General features: G+C 41.8%; 1 protein-coding gene across 6 annotated transcripts in view; it reads left to right on the top strand.

The window, feature by feature from the left end:
• The window catches only part of SETD4 (SET domain containing 4), a 412,601-nt gene that overhangs the window by 41,594 nt on the left and 356,583 nt on the right, over positions 1 to 14,424 (top strand). Inside the window, exon 12 of one of the 6 annotated variants that reach the window (XM_067739435.1) lies at positions 3,807 to 3,939. The exons of the other annotated variants lie outside the window; for them this stretch is intronic. The gene's annotated coding sequence lies outside the window, so the exon portion shown is untranslated. Of the gene's footprint in view, positions 1 to 3,806; positions 3,940 to 14,424 lie in introns of those variants that run through there. 6 annotated transcript variants of the gene reach the window in all.

The following is a 14,424-nucleotide window of genomic DNA, read 5'->3' as shown; positions in this document are numbered from 1 at the left end:
GCAGCGGTGTGGTTCTGAATGCCCTGAGCCGCTGCAAATGCATGGGGGCTGGTGGACCTCGAGTGGAAGAGTCCAGGGGCTTTCAGACCCGGCCATGGTGTTAACTTAGGAGTATAAAGGAGCCTTCATACACCTACAGCTTCTTTCTGGTCATTTCCATGAGCTGCTTTCTGACTCCCTCCAGCACTAAGGTTGAGTGTAGGGATGAGTTTCCTTGGAGCCTTGAAGAATGAGGCAGTGGTGGTGGTGGGGATGGATTTGGTCTTCGCTTATCTGAGGCCACCCATGGGTTCTGGGACAGAAAGACCGCAGAAGCGGAGGAGATTTCGGGAGAGATGGGCCGTGGGAAGGATCAGACAGCTTCACTCTGAGTGCTGGCTGTGCCTTTCTTTCTTGTGGCCTGGGTTCGCTGCAGGTTCTGACATGCCCCAAGCTCAGATCCCAGCGAGTCGGAGGTGCTGGCAGCCCAGGGCATTGTGGCCAGGTTGATTTCACGGCATTGTTCTCACCCATTAGCTCACATTGTGCAGAATGGGGTGGGGGCAGTGCCTGGTGTCCTTTCCTTTGTTTATAGACATATTTTTCTTCCTGAGGGGAAAAAAAGAGCTGACTCCCTTTTAAGGGACACGAAAACTGAGTTTTGTCTTCTCTTCCTATTACTGTCAAACAAAAGTCACCTTAGAACTCTCGATCACATGGGGCCTGTCACTGGCAGGAAGCGAGGCCTTCCCCTGTGAATGTATAACTTACAGTAAGTTCTCAGCAGACCAAAAAAAATGCCTTTTATCATGCTCTGGTTTTTTTCCTCCCACTGTTTTATTTCACTTACAACATCACTCAGGCCCAAATGGTATTTGTCAGGAGTAATTGGCAAATGCTGGAGGCTGTGTTCAAGGCTGCCTGAATGGAAAATCTCAAAGCCATTGTCCATGTTGAAAGAAAATATCACATTTGATCTTTTTTTACGATTTCTGCAGACATGATGCGTGTCTGCATTCTTTAGCCTTATAACCCTTTATATTTGAGGGACAAAAAAAATCCCGGCAGGAAGTAGCCCTTCACAGCTAATTTACAGTATGCCGAGAAGTAACCACAACACATGAGAAGTCATTTTAAAAACATGACCATGATTTATTTTTATTAGCCATCTAATAAACCTGCACCGCTTTGCGGGTGCTTATACATTGAATTATGACTTCAAGCTTCGCGTTTCATGTCTCCTTCTACTAGGATGTTTATTCTTCTGGATAAAAATATTCCTAAGGTTGGTGGCAGCCATGCTTGGGATGCTGGGATGCCCTCTCACGCGGGCTCCATTGGAGGCTGCGTGCTTCTCTGGTGCAGGACATCATGTAACCAGCAAATGAGAATCATCTGATCAAACTGAGTCCCAGAGAGCAGAAATGATGCATCTGAGGGCCAGGAAGTGAATGGTGACAGGTCTCCCAACCCATAAGTCTTCATACTGTATCAGACAGTCCCTCTTACGTACACAGCAGAGTGTAAATGACATAGTTTGGAGGCTTTTTAAGGTCACACAACGCAACATAAATTTGCCTTTCTCCATGTTCCACATGTGTATAAGTATGTACCCATGAGGAAATGGCACAGACCAATGACGAGGACCACAGAGCTTCCCACCTCGAATCTGTGACACGGGGATAATTCTGGAGTCATAACACACACATGTTATAGAACACATGTTACAGTTGGGAGAGCGTTAGCTTGAAGAACACATTTTACAGAAAACTCTGGATCGGGGTCAGCCAGCCCCTATTTTTGTAAATAAAATTTTTTTTCTAAATGCAGACTTCGAAAAAATTGTGGTAAAATAGGTGTAACATAATAAAATTTGCCATTTAACCATTTTTAAGTGTATAATTCAGTGACATTGAGTACAGTGTTGTGTGACCATCACCATTATCGATTTCCAAACATTTTCTATCACCCCAACAGAAATTCTGTACCCATTAAACAATAAGTCCCCATTCCCTCCTGCCCCCCCGCCCCCACACCTGGTAACCTTTCATCTCCTTTATGTCTCTGTAATTTTCTATTCTAGATATTTCATAGAAGTGGAATCATATAACATTTGTCTTTTTGTGTCTTGGTTTATTTCAGTTGGCATAATGTTTCTGAGGTTCATCTGTTCTAGCATATGTCAGTACTTCATTGCGCCCCCTGCTTAATTGAGGTATAATTGACAATTAAACATTGTATGTGTTTAAGGTGTACAACTTGATGATTCTGATATACATTATGAAAGAATCACCACAATCAAGCTATTTAACATATCCATCGCCTCACGTAGTTACCATCTTTTTTAAAATTAAAATTATTATGTTTTTTTTAGCGGTGAGGACACTTAAGGTCTACCCTCTTAGCAAATTTTTTTTTTCTTTTTTTTTTTTTTTCGGTATGTGGGCCTCTCACTGTTGTGGCCTCTCCCGTTGCGGAGCACAGGCTCCGGACGCGCAGGCTCAGCGGCTATGGCTCACGGGCCCAGCCGCTCCGCGGCATGTGGGAACCCGCCGGACCGGGGCACGAACCCGCGTCCCCTGCATCGGCAGGCGGACTCTCAACCACTGCGCCACCAGGGAAGCCCCATCCTCTTAGCAAATTTGAAAAACACATACAGTATTATTAGCTGTGGTCACAGTGTTATACATTAGATCTTCAGAACTTAACTCACCTTGCATCATTGCTTTTTTTTATTGTGGTAAAAACATAACATAAAATCTACCATCTTAACCATTTTAAAATGTACGGTCAGTAGTGTTTCCTATATTTAGTGTCGTGCAACAGATTTCTAGAACGTTTTCATCTTGCAGACCTGAAACTCTGTATCCATTGAATAACACCTCCCGTTTACCCTCTCCCCTCTGCCTCTGGAACCACCATGCTACTTTTGTTTCTAAGAGTTCGACTCCTTTAGATACCTCATGTAAGTGGAATCAAGCAGTATTTGTCCTTCTGTGTCTGACTTATTTCACTCAGCATCGTGTCCTTAAGGCTCCTCCATGTTGTAGTATGTGACAGGATTTCCTTCTTTTTTATGGCTGAATAATATTCTGCTGTCCGTATATACCGTATTTCGTTTATCTGTTAGTCAGTTGATGGACACTTGGGCTGTTTCTACCTCTTGACTCTTGTGAGTAACACTGCTATGAACTTGGATATGAAAGTATCTGTTTGAACATCTCCTTTCACTTTCTTTGGGTATATACCCAGGGGTATGTTAACGAAGTTTTATTGTAACGCAGCTGGATCTCTTTGTTTACCGATTGTCTATGGCAGAGTTTACAACAGCGGAGCTGAGTAGTTGTGACAGAGACCCGATGGCTCACAAATGGCTCACAAAGCTGAAAATATTTACTGTCTGGCCCTTTACAGAAAAAGTCTGCTGACTCCTGCCCTAGATCTAATCAAATATGTGCTTCCTTTGGTGGTTCTGTTGGGGAGTTCCGTCTCCTGGGAACTGGTTTTGAACACGGCTTAGTTCTTTACCTGGTATCTTGCTCTCACTTCACCAGATATTTGGTACCTGGTATTCGGTATCACACCGGGCTTGCTCCAACCGCAGACAAGCCCTTTTGGCCCTAATACATCCGCTCTCCTCCCAGGGCCTGGACTGACAATAATGTTCTTTCCCTCCCTTAAAACCTAGAGCAAGTATGATCTGTGCTGTGGCAACACTTTTTTTTTTCTTGCCCCGACACATATGTTTTAGTTTCCCGTGGCTGCTGTAACAAATTACCACAAACTTGGGGGCTGAAAAACAGTAGAATTTTATTCTCTCAATAAAGAATATTGGAGGCTGGCAGTCGGAAGTCCTGGAGGAAGGAAGGAGTCCTGGAGGCTGGCAGTCGGAAGTCCTGGAGGAAGGAAGGAGTCCTGGAGGCTGGAAGTCTGAAGTCCTGGAGGAAGGAAGGAGTCCTGGAGGCTGGAAGTCTGAAGTCCTGGAGGAAGGAAGGAGTCCTGGAGGCTGGAAGTCTGAAATCAAGGTGTCAGCAGAGTTGGTTTCTTCTGGAGGCTCTAGGGCAGACTCTGTTCCAGGTCTCTCTCCTTGATTCTGCGGTTGCTGGCAATCCTTGGGGTTCCCTGGCTTGTAGCAGTATCACCTTAATCTCTGCCGCTAGGGCCAACATCACCTTCCTGTGTCTCTCTGTGTATCTGCTTCTGCTTCTTTTCCATTAAAAGGACTTGGCATTGGACTGAGGGTACACCTGGTTAATCTAGGGTGATCTCCTCTTGAGATCCTTCACATAATTACGTCTATAAAAACCCCGTAAGGTCATATTCATGGGTACCGGTGCTTAGGACTTGGACCTTTCTTATGAGGGTGTGGTGAGGACACGGTAGAGGAGGGAAGAACGTTTCCTCTACTCTCTTAGGTTCAGTGGCTGAGGCTGGCAAATGAACTGGCAATAGACAGACCAAGAGGAGAAAGATTTACTTTGCATGCATGTGAGTGTTGCAGGAAGGGGGACCCCTTCCAGGGCCCGAGAGTGGGCTCTTGTCTAACACTCAGAAACGGATTGTCTGAGGATTCACACGTGCTGACGAAGCAAGAGACTTTATTGGGAAGGGGCGCCAGGAGGAGAGCAGCAGGGTGAGGGAACCTAGGCGGATAGCTCTGCCACGTGGCTCGAAGTCTCAGGTTTTATGGTGATGGGATTAGTTTCTGGGTTGCCTCTGGCCAATCATTCTGGCTCAGGGTCCTTTCTGGTCGCACACACAACCGCTCAGCCAAGATGGATTCCAGTGAGAAGGATTCTGGGAGGTTGGTAGGACATAGGCACTGGCGTCTCCTCTCTTCTTTTGACCTTTCTCGTATTCTTCCCGTTTGTGTTGTCTTGTGAGTTCCGTGTTCCTCGCTAGGATCTCCTGTCATAAAATAACTCATGCAAATTGTTGCTTGTCTTTGCCTGGCCAGGGCGGGCGGTTTCAGTCAGTGTTTTCCCTAACGTAAGGGCCACACAGAAAAGAAATGAAAACTCCAAAATGTAGTTAGGTTTCAGAGCTTATATGTCATTTTTTTTTAAAAAAGGTGATATACGGTAGAGAAAAGACTAGACAAAGGAAAAGGGGTTTGTACTTCTGGGGGGAGGGTAAATTGTGGGAAGGTGAATGTTTGGGGAAACTAATGGAAGATAAGGGCTGTTTAGTAAGGTTTGTTATGCAGACCAAGTTGGCAATCTCCAGTGATAGGAATCTCTGGGGATTAAGAGTTGTTCTCTTCCTGGTGTGGGGACAGGGGAGGACACCTTAACAAATGGAAGTTTATGCCCTGATTTTAAGCAAAAAGGAGGAGGGCAGAGAGTTCCTCCTGCACCTGCTGTGTCTCAGTTGCCTTCAGCGCAAAAGAGTCCTTATGCCAAAGTGGCGTGTTTTGGGGTGGCATATTCTGATCCCTTTCAACACCCTTCAACCCACCACACATATAATGGATGACATTCACATCCAGGCTATATAGATATATATACATCCGATATAATGACACATCCCATGAGTGGACTCAGATTTTTGGAAAATACAAAGAAATCTTGCAGGGAAATAAGGCAAATGACACTGTGCTTTTTTGGGTGACTTTTATAAATACATTTATCCACATGTTAAATAAAGCAGCCATGTGATGATCTCAAAAACTGTTCACTTTGCAAAAAACTGTTAAAGTGATTATCGAAAATTATTTAAAAGTGTATTTTATGGTACAGATTTAAAAAAAAATGAGTATTGATTTTGTTCTCCTTCTGTATTCCTCAGATAATTCAGTAGGCACGTGCTACAATAAATACGTTTAAATAAAGACCATTTTGTTAAAAGTCACAATAAATGGAATTCACAGATATTTGAATGCTATTAGTAGGGAGAGATCACGTGATGGCCTTGATCTGCAGGTGGCTTTCCCTGCTTATAAGGGACACAGTCATATTCAAGCTGTTTGATTTTTTTTTTTTTGGTGATACGTGCCTGAGAGTAAATTTGATATAATTTGAAAGTAAATTGGAAAAAAATAAAGAATACTGAATACAGCCAGCTTGCAGATTTCTCTAGCACGCTGACTGAGGAGGGGCGTGGTAGCATTCTGTTCCCTGGTGATGCAGAGACTGCTGACACATTCTTCGCTTGTCCTTGATGTCTTTCTTACTGAAAATATATCCCTGAGTGAAATTCAAAAGAGAACAACAGAAACTGTGAAACCACACCTCATGAGCAGTATAAATTGTAGTTCCCACAACTGTCAACTGTATCATGGGCTTTTGGGTGTGAGTGGTGGGACAGTAGTTAACTATCTCTCCTTCATCTTAAGCCAACTTTTTTTTTTCTTAATTGGAAAAGTGCATCATTATTTCTTGATTTAAAAAAGTGACATTATTTCAGGAGTAACATTAAATCTACTCTAAATTATTGAAAGAATAATTTTACATCAGAGCTGTTAAATTTTTATTAATAACAAGTTATTTGTGCACACCTTGGGCTGCCTGGGATAATGTGAAGGTTGAACTTAAAATGCAAGGTGGTTTCCCTGTTGAAAAATTAGGGGCTTCTCCAGCCAGAGCACCACAGTGATACACAGCAGTGGAAATGGGAGTCACAGCTACATTTTCTGGAGAGAGATCAAAGATCAGGACAAAGCAGGGGGTCCTTTTATATGAAAGCTTGCGGAGTAGGCGCTAGGAGTTCTGGGGCTGTCTAGAGCTGCATGGGTTGGAATGGGAGTGGCCAGGGCAATGCAGTCCCCACTCTGTTGGACTGATCCTTTGAGGTGAGATTTTTGGAGTGGATCATGGAGAAACAGAGAACGTGTTAGAATTAGGATAAGAAGACTTCAAGGAAACAAACAGCCTCTCCAGAATCTATAATCAGGGGGAGGCGGGGTGAGCACACACGAAAGGGCATTGCAGACAGGGAGGGACCTGTGACCTGCTATCACACCGAGGAAGCCACTGCAGCACTTCACACCCCTGGGGCCCTGCCTTGGCTCCCCATCAAAAGCACACCTAATTTCAGAACACGCCTCCTCAAATCTTACCATGTAAAATCCTACTCCAAAAGGAGAAGAGGAAAGGAAGTTAAGGACTGTGGGAGAGAAGCAGAGGGTTTTTATAATCACTTCGCAGCTTCTACCCAAGGGTTGTTCTACTCTTCCCAATCATCTCGTATTCTTGGGAGCTCAACTGTGTGTCTGCAGCTGGGAGGGATGGAGAAAGGCCGTAGTATAGAGTTGGAGAGACTTGGATTGATGTGTATCTGTCTCCATATCACCATGTTCGCTTCCCATTAACATGTGGCACCTCCAAATCTGTGACATAACATTGCCACGTAATTTGGCAACGTGCAAAGAGAAAAAGAAAATACACGGTTTGCCTGAAGTAGGAGAAATATGAAATATAATCACAACAGTCATATCAATTGTAAAGCATAAATCTTTTGATTCTAGTATAGTGTAAACCAGTGGTTGACAAAATATGGCCCATGGACCAAATCTGGCCTGATACTCGTTTTTTGGTAAATGTTTTATGAGAACACAGCTAAACCCATCCATGTACACAATGTCTGTGGCTGCTTTGTTCTTACAAAGGCTGATTGAATTGTTGCAACAAAGACCCTCAGGCCTGCAAAGCTGAAATATTTAGTATGAATAAATAGAAAAAGTTTGCCGACCCCAATTAAAAACTTAAGATGGAAACCAAAAGCAAAGGTGAACTACAGACACAGTCTAAGTGGTGGTCTTGTATTATAACATTAGATTGCGTCTGTACTCTCCCCTTGACTTGTTTTGCTTTCTGAGCTACTTTCATGGTAAAAGTGAAGAGCTTACTGGTAAACCTGTAGAAAACAAATGACAGTGATAGGTGGCCCCAGATGCTTTTTTTTTTTTTTTTGCAGTATGTGGGCTTCTCATTGTTGTGGCCTCTCCAGACAGGGGCACGAACCTGCGTCCCCTGCATCGGCAGGTGGACTCTCAACCACTGTGCCACCAGGGAAGCCCCCCAGATTCTTGTTTATTGTTCTCTTCCCCAAGTATCTACTGGATGTCTTCATTGTCTTCAGAGCACAAGTGGTTCCTCTATGTTCCCCAAACACTGATTCACTTTAATCAATCCCTAAAATGTGGATAAGTACTGGCTAATGGATGTTTCCAACAATTGTAATGTATCTGAAAAGCAAATAACCAGTAGTACACAATAATGAAGTCATTTATCAAATATGAGAAATCCTCGCACACAAAATTGTGAATTCTCATGATTGATGCCATGACTACAAAACAGCAGGTTTTTTTTTTTTTTTTTGTGCGGGCCTCTTCTGTTGCGGAGCACAGGCTCTGGACGCACAGGCTCGGCGGCCATGGCTCACGGGCCCAGTCGCTCCGCGGCATGTGGGATCTTCCCGGACCGGGGCACGAACTCGCGTCCCCTGCATCGGGAGGCGGACTCTCAACCACTGCGCCACCAGGGAAGCCCGAAACAGCAGTTTTTTACATCCTCTGATTACAGGAGCATAAATTCTATATTTCGAATACAGAAAAAGAAAAACGCCAATGTCTTACATCTTTTTTAACTTGATGTTGAATGTGCAGGGCTTTGAGACTTTGAGGAATCATGTCCAACATTGTACTGAGCAACTTTAAAGAAATAGTGGATTGAAACGCAATGAATTTAGGATGGAGAAGCAGTGGCTTGTATTTCCATTCAGGCCTGTCAGGGAGTCAGTTCATCTGTATTTCTTGTTTTGTAATTTTGGCAATCTGACACATCTAGGAAGTGAGATTGATTTGCTCACCTTTCGGAAGAGCAGTGAGTAAAGAATCTGTTTCTAAATGATTTTTGCCATAAAATTCCATCAATTTGGACTCGTAATAGTTTAGATATAATATATCCCTGACAAGTTTTGTTTTCACATCTGTGGCCTGAGATGTGGTGTTTAATGAAGCAGAATCCCAATAGGAGTTTCCATCTTACTAGAGTTTTTGGAAGAATCTTAAATGGATCCAAGCATATACTTCATGGTGGCTCCTAAGATAATTCTGTTTCTCTCATTCTTTTGCCCAGAAGAACTCTCTTCCTCAAACATGTTTTTCTGTCCAAGCTGAGTCTCTTGGGCACCAAATCCCTCCCCCGGCTCCTCTCCCTTCCGTGGAGTGCCTTGCTCTCCCTTAGTTCCTCTTAAACCCCTCCACTCCCCCTTCCTTCCCTGTGACCCCTTCCTGATTTCTCCTGGACCTCTGTCTTTGATTCCTGATTCCTTTCCATAAGTTCTCCTGCAAAACAAACTTTTCTCACCCACTGCACCCCACCCCCAGAGAAACCCATGCTTCTCATCATGTCACCCTCCTCCTCCTCCTTTTCCTTCCTCTTTCTCTTCACATCCTTTGGGGAACACTCTTAGGAACTTCAAATTCTCACTGTCCTTTTAAAAATTGAGAGATAATTTATGATAAAATTCACCTTTTAAAAGTATCCAATTCAGTCATTTTCAGTATATTCACAAAGCTGTGTAACTATCACTATTATGTAATCCCAGAACATTTGCATCACCCTCAAAAGAAACACCTGGTCTATTAGCAGTCATTCCCCACTTCCCCTCCCTTCAGCCCCTGGTAACCACTAATCTACTCTGTTTCTGTGGCTTTGCCTATTCTGGACATTTCATGTAATAGGAATCATAGAACAGGTGGCCTTTTGTGAGTGGCTTCTTTTATTTAGCATGATGTTTTCAAAGGTCATCCATGTTTTCGCATATATCAGTACTTCATTAATTTTTATGTGGAAGAATATTCCATTATAAGGATATACCATATTTTGTTTATTCATTCATCAGTTGGACATTTGGGTTATTTTCATTTTGGGGCTATTTGAACATTGCTGCTATGAACATTTCTATACGAGGTTTTATGTGAACATGTGTTTTCAGTTCTCTTGGGTATATACCTAGGAGTGGAATTTTGAAGAATTGCCAAACTGTTTTCAAAAGTGGCTGTCATTTTATTTCCCACCAGCGATGTATGAGGGTTGCAGTTTCTCTGCATCCTCACCAACACTTGTTTTGTCTTTTTGATTATAGCTATCCTAGTGAATATGAAATAGTATCTAATTGTGCTTTTTGTTAGCATTTCCTTGGTGACTATGATGTTGAGCAGATTTTCATGTTTCTTATTGACCATTGTGTATCTTCTTTGGAGAAATGTCTATTCAAGTCATTTGCCCATTTTTAAATTGGATTATTTGCTTTTTATTGTTGAGTTGTAAGACTTCTTTATACATTCTGTATACTAGACCCTCAGCAGACTTATGATTTGCAAATATCTTCTCCCATTCTGTGGGGTATCTTTTCACTTCCCTGATAGTGTCTTTTGGAACACAGAAGTTTTTGATTTTGATTAAGTCCAATCTGTTTTTTTTCTTTAATTGCTTGTGCTTTTGGTGTCATATCCAAGAAACCATTGTCTAATTGAAAGTCACAAAAATTTACACCTGTTTTCTTCTAAGAGTTTTACAGTTTTAGCTCTTACATGTAGGTCTTTGATTCATTTTGAACTAATTTTTGTATATGGTGTGAAGCAAAGGTCCAACTTCATTCTATTTATTTATTTGTTTATATTGCCGCACCATGCAGCATGCGATATCTTAGTTCCCCGACCAGGGATCGAACCCGTGCCCCCTGCAGTGGAAGCGAAGAGTCTTAACCACTGAACCGCCAGAGAGGTCCCCCAACTTCATTCTTCTGTGTATGAATATCTAATTGTCTCAGCACCATTTGTTGAAAAGACTATAATTTTCCCATTGAATTGTCATGGTGCTCTGCTGGAAGTCAATTGCTCGTAAGTGTACGGGTCTACTTCTGGACTGTCAATTCTTTTCCGTTGATCTAGATGTCTATCCTTATGCTAATATCATGCTATCTTGATTACTGTACCTTTGTAGTACATTTTGAAATTGGAAAATGTGAGCCTTCCAAATTTGTTTTTCTTTTTAAGATTTTATTATTTTTTTGGCTATTCTGAGTCCCTTGAATTTCCATATGATTTTTAGGATCAATTTGTCAGTTCCTGCAAAAAAGCCAGCAAGGATTTTTAGAGGGATTGTGTTGAATCTGTAGATACTTTGAGGACTGTAACCATTATATCAGTTACGGTTCTATCAGTCAAACAGAACTGGTAGGAGGCGCACACGTACTCACACACACACAGCAGTAAGTTGGCTCCTGCAGTTGTGGGGCCTGCTAGGCAAGTCTGAAGTCTGCAGGGCAGGGTGTCTAAAGAGCAGGCTGGCATTCTGGGACATGAGGAGAAATTGAAGCCCACCGGTGGAATATCTTCTACTTGGACACCTCAGTTCTATGCTTACAGCTTTCAACTGATTGAATCAGGCCCACCTGAATTATTTAAGATAATCTCGTTTACTGAAAGTCAGCTGTTTATAGAGGATAACCACATCTACAAAATACCTTCATAGCAACACCTTGATTAGTGTTTGATTGAATAACTGGGGACTACAGCCTGGTCAAGCTGACACGTAAAACTGACTTATCACCGCTACCTTGACTATATTACGTCTCCCAATCCATGAACATGAAATATCTTTCCACGTGCTTAGATCTTTAAAAATTTATTCCAAGGATGCTTTGTAGTTTCCATTGTATATGTCTTGCACTTCTTTTGTTAAATTTACTCCTACCTATTTTGTTGTTTTTGATGTTATTGTAAATGGAATTGTTTTCTTATTTTCATTTTTGGATGGTTCATTGCCCTGTATAGAAATACAGTTGATTTTTGTATATTGACCTTGTATCCTCCAGCCTTGCTGAACTCTTTATTAACTCTAATAGTTTATTTTGTGGATTTCTTAAGAGTTTCTATATATGTGATCTGCAAAGAGAGAAAGTTTTACTTCTTTCTAATGTGGATGCCTTTTATTTCTTTTTCTTGTCTAATTGCCCTGGCTAGAACCTCCAGTACAATATTGAATAGAAGTGGTGAGAGGGGCCTTCTTGTCTTGTTCCTGCTATTAGTGGCAAAGTTTTCAGTCTTTTACCATTAAGCATGATGTTAACTCTGGGTTTTTGAGATACCCTTTATCAGGTTGAGAAAGTTCCCTTCTATTCCTACTTTATTGAGTGTTTTTATCATGAAAGGGTATTGGGGTTTGCCAAATGCCTTTTCCATGTCTAACCATATGGTTTTTATCCATTATTCTCTTAATAAGGTATATTACTTTGATTGATTTTCATATCAACTAACCTTACATTCCTGGGATAAATCCCACTTTGTTATGGAGCATAATCCTTTTTATATGTTGCTAACGTTTTGTTGAGGATTTTTGCATCTGTATTCCTATGGGATATTGGTCTATAGTTTTTTTTTCTTGTAATATCTTTGTCTGATTTTGGTATCAGAATGATACTGACCTTGTGGAATGAGTTTGGAAGTGTTTCCTCTTCTTTTCTTTGGAAGACTTTGTGAAGTATTGGTGATTTTCACTGTATTTTACAGCAGAATGTAGATCTCCTCAGCCTCCATTCTAAAATGTTGAAAGAGGCAAGTGAGAAGGAATAGCCCCTTTGTGCTTCTATATGTTGTCATCTCTGCAGGATGCCTGGATCTATGCAGCCTCCTTGGGACTATGAAGGGAGTCATCCCAAATCAACACCCTGAGGATGGCAGAGTATAAAGAAGGAAAGAATACACACTCCTTATGAGTGTGGAGACCTCCTGTCTCCAGGTCTCTTGTTATGTGAAGTAACATGTCTTTATTATTGTTTAAGCCCCTTTTGGTTAGGTTTTCGGTTATTTGCAGCTAAAAATATCTATCTGATAGTTATTATTGTATCCTCTGCAATAGGAGCATTCCTTGTTTTTTAAATTTTCTTCCACTTTCTATGTCATCGGGTTAAGACATATTGTGCCTGCAGAAAGGTATCATCAGAGGGACTAGACAGTCACTGGATTCTGTTTAAAATAAACCAAGTACAGTCTCAAGGTTATGTGGTCTGTAGCTCTGCCAGGGCTCTTTAGGATGTCATGACCATTAAAAAAAACCCTCAAGGGGTTACCATTTTTGCCCCTTGTATGAACGTGGGTAATATAAAGGACAAATTGAATTTGGAGAGACATACTGTGGAGCCCGAATTGTAACTCACAGAATGAACAGGTATATTAGTCAGGGTTCTCCAGAAAAACCAAACGAATAGAATTGTGAGATGGCCCCAGATTCCTGCTGCCTGGTGTACATACTCTGTGTAATCCCCCTTCCTTCTTAAGTGTGGACAGGACTATGAATACCATGACTAGGTTATGCTATATGATAAAAGTGAAGGGATTTTGCAGTATATAATTAAGACTCCAAATCAGTTATCTTTGAGTTAATCCAAAGAGATTATCTTGAGTGGGCCTGACTTAATCAGGCAAGCCCTCGAAAGGGACCAAGTCCTTCTTGAAGAGGTAGATTCGAAGTGTGAGGGGACCTGTGGAGGAGGCCACGTGGCAAGGGCTAGAGTATAGCCTCAAGTAGCTGCGAGTGGTCCCCAGTTGGCAGCTAGCAAGAAAATGAGGACCTCAGTCCTATAGCTCTAAGGCAGTGCATTCTGCCAACAACCCCATGTTGCTTAGAAGTGGATCTTTCCCTCATTGAACCTCCACATGAGGATGCACCTGGCTAACAAGTTGATTTCAGCCTTGTGAGACTGTCTTGGTCAGCTCAGGCTGCTTTAACAAAAATACCATAGACTGGGTAGCTTAAACAACAGACATTTATTTCTCACTGTTCAATATCTTGGAAGTCCAAGATCAGTGTGCTGGTGGATTCTGTGTGTGGTGAAGACCCTCTTCCTGGTTTGCATGGGACTGCCTTCTTGCTATATAATCACACGGCAGAGAAAGAGAGAGCTCTGGTCTCTTCTTTTTCTTACAAGGCTCTAATACTTTTGTGGGGGCCTCACCCTCATGACCCCATCTAATCTTAATTACCTTCTAGAGGTCCCATCACATTGATGATTAGAGCTTCAACATATGAATTTTGGGGTGACACAAACATTAGTCCATTAGCAGAAATCCTGAGCAAAGAACCTTGTTAAAGTGTACTGGATCTTGGACTACAGAAACTGTGAAATAATACATTTGTGTTACTTTAAGCCACTAAGTTTGTTGTAATTTGTTATTCAGCAGTAGAAAATTAACATAGGTAACATTTCAAATATCGCTCCTTTATATTGAAAGAATATCTCAGTGATCAACATAAAGTAAATTACTAAAAGTAATGTTTGGCAACTCAGGAAATTACATAGATCAGATGCCCCAGCAAATTGCCTTTTCTTTCTCTTTTTTTTTTTCCATTAAACATTGTCACTTCTGATGGGACCTCACAGACAAGGAGGGTGTAGGGGATACTTTTTCATCTTCTCCAAGAGAGTTGGCTAGGTGTG

The sequence above is a fragment of the Pseudorca crassidens genome, chromosome 5, assembly GCF_039906515.1.
Source record: "Pseudorca crassidens isolate mPseCra1 chromosome 5, mPseCra1.hap1, whole genome shotgun sequence".
Taxonomy (NCBI): Eukaryota; Metazoa; Chordata; class Mammalia; order Artiodactyla; family Delphinidae; genus Pseudorca; species Pseudorca crassidens.
The sequence above is the reverse complement of the archived record's forward strand: the minus strand, read 5'-3'. Positions and strand labels throughout refer to the sequence as shown.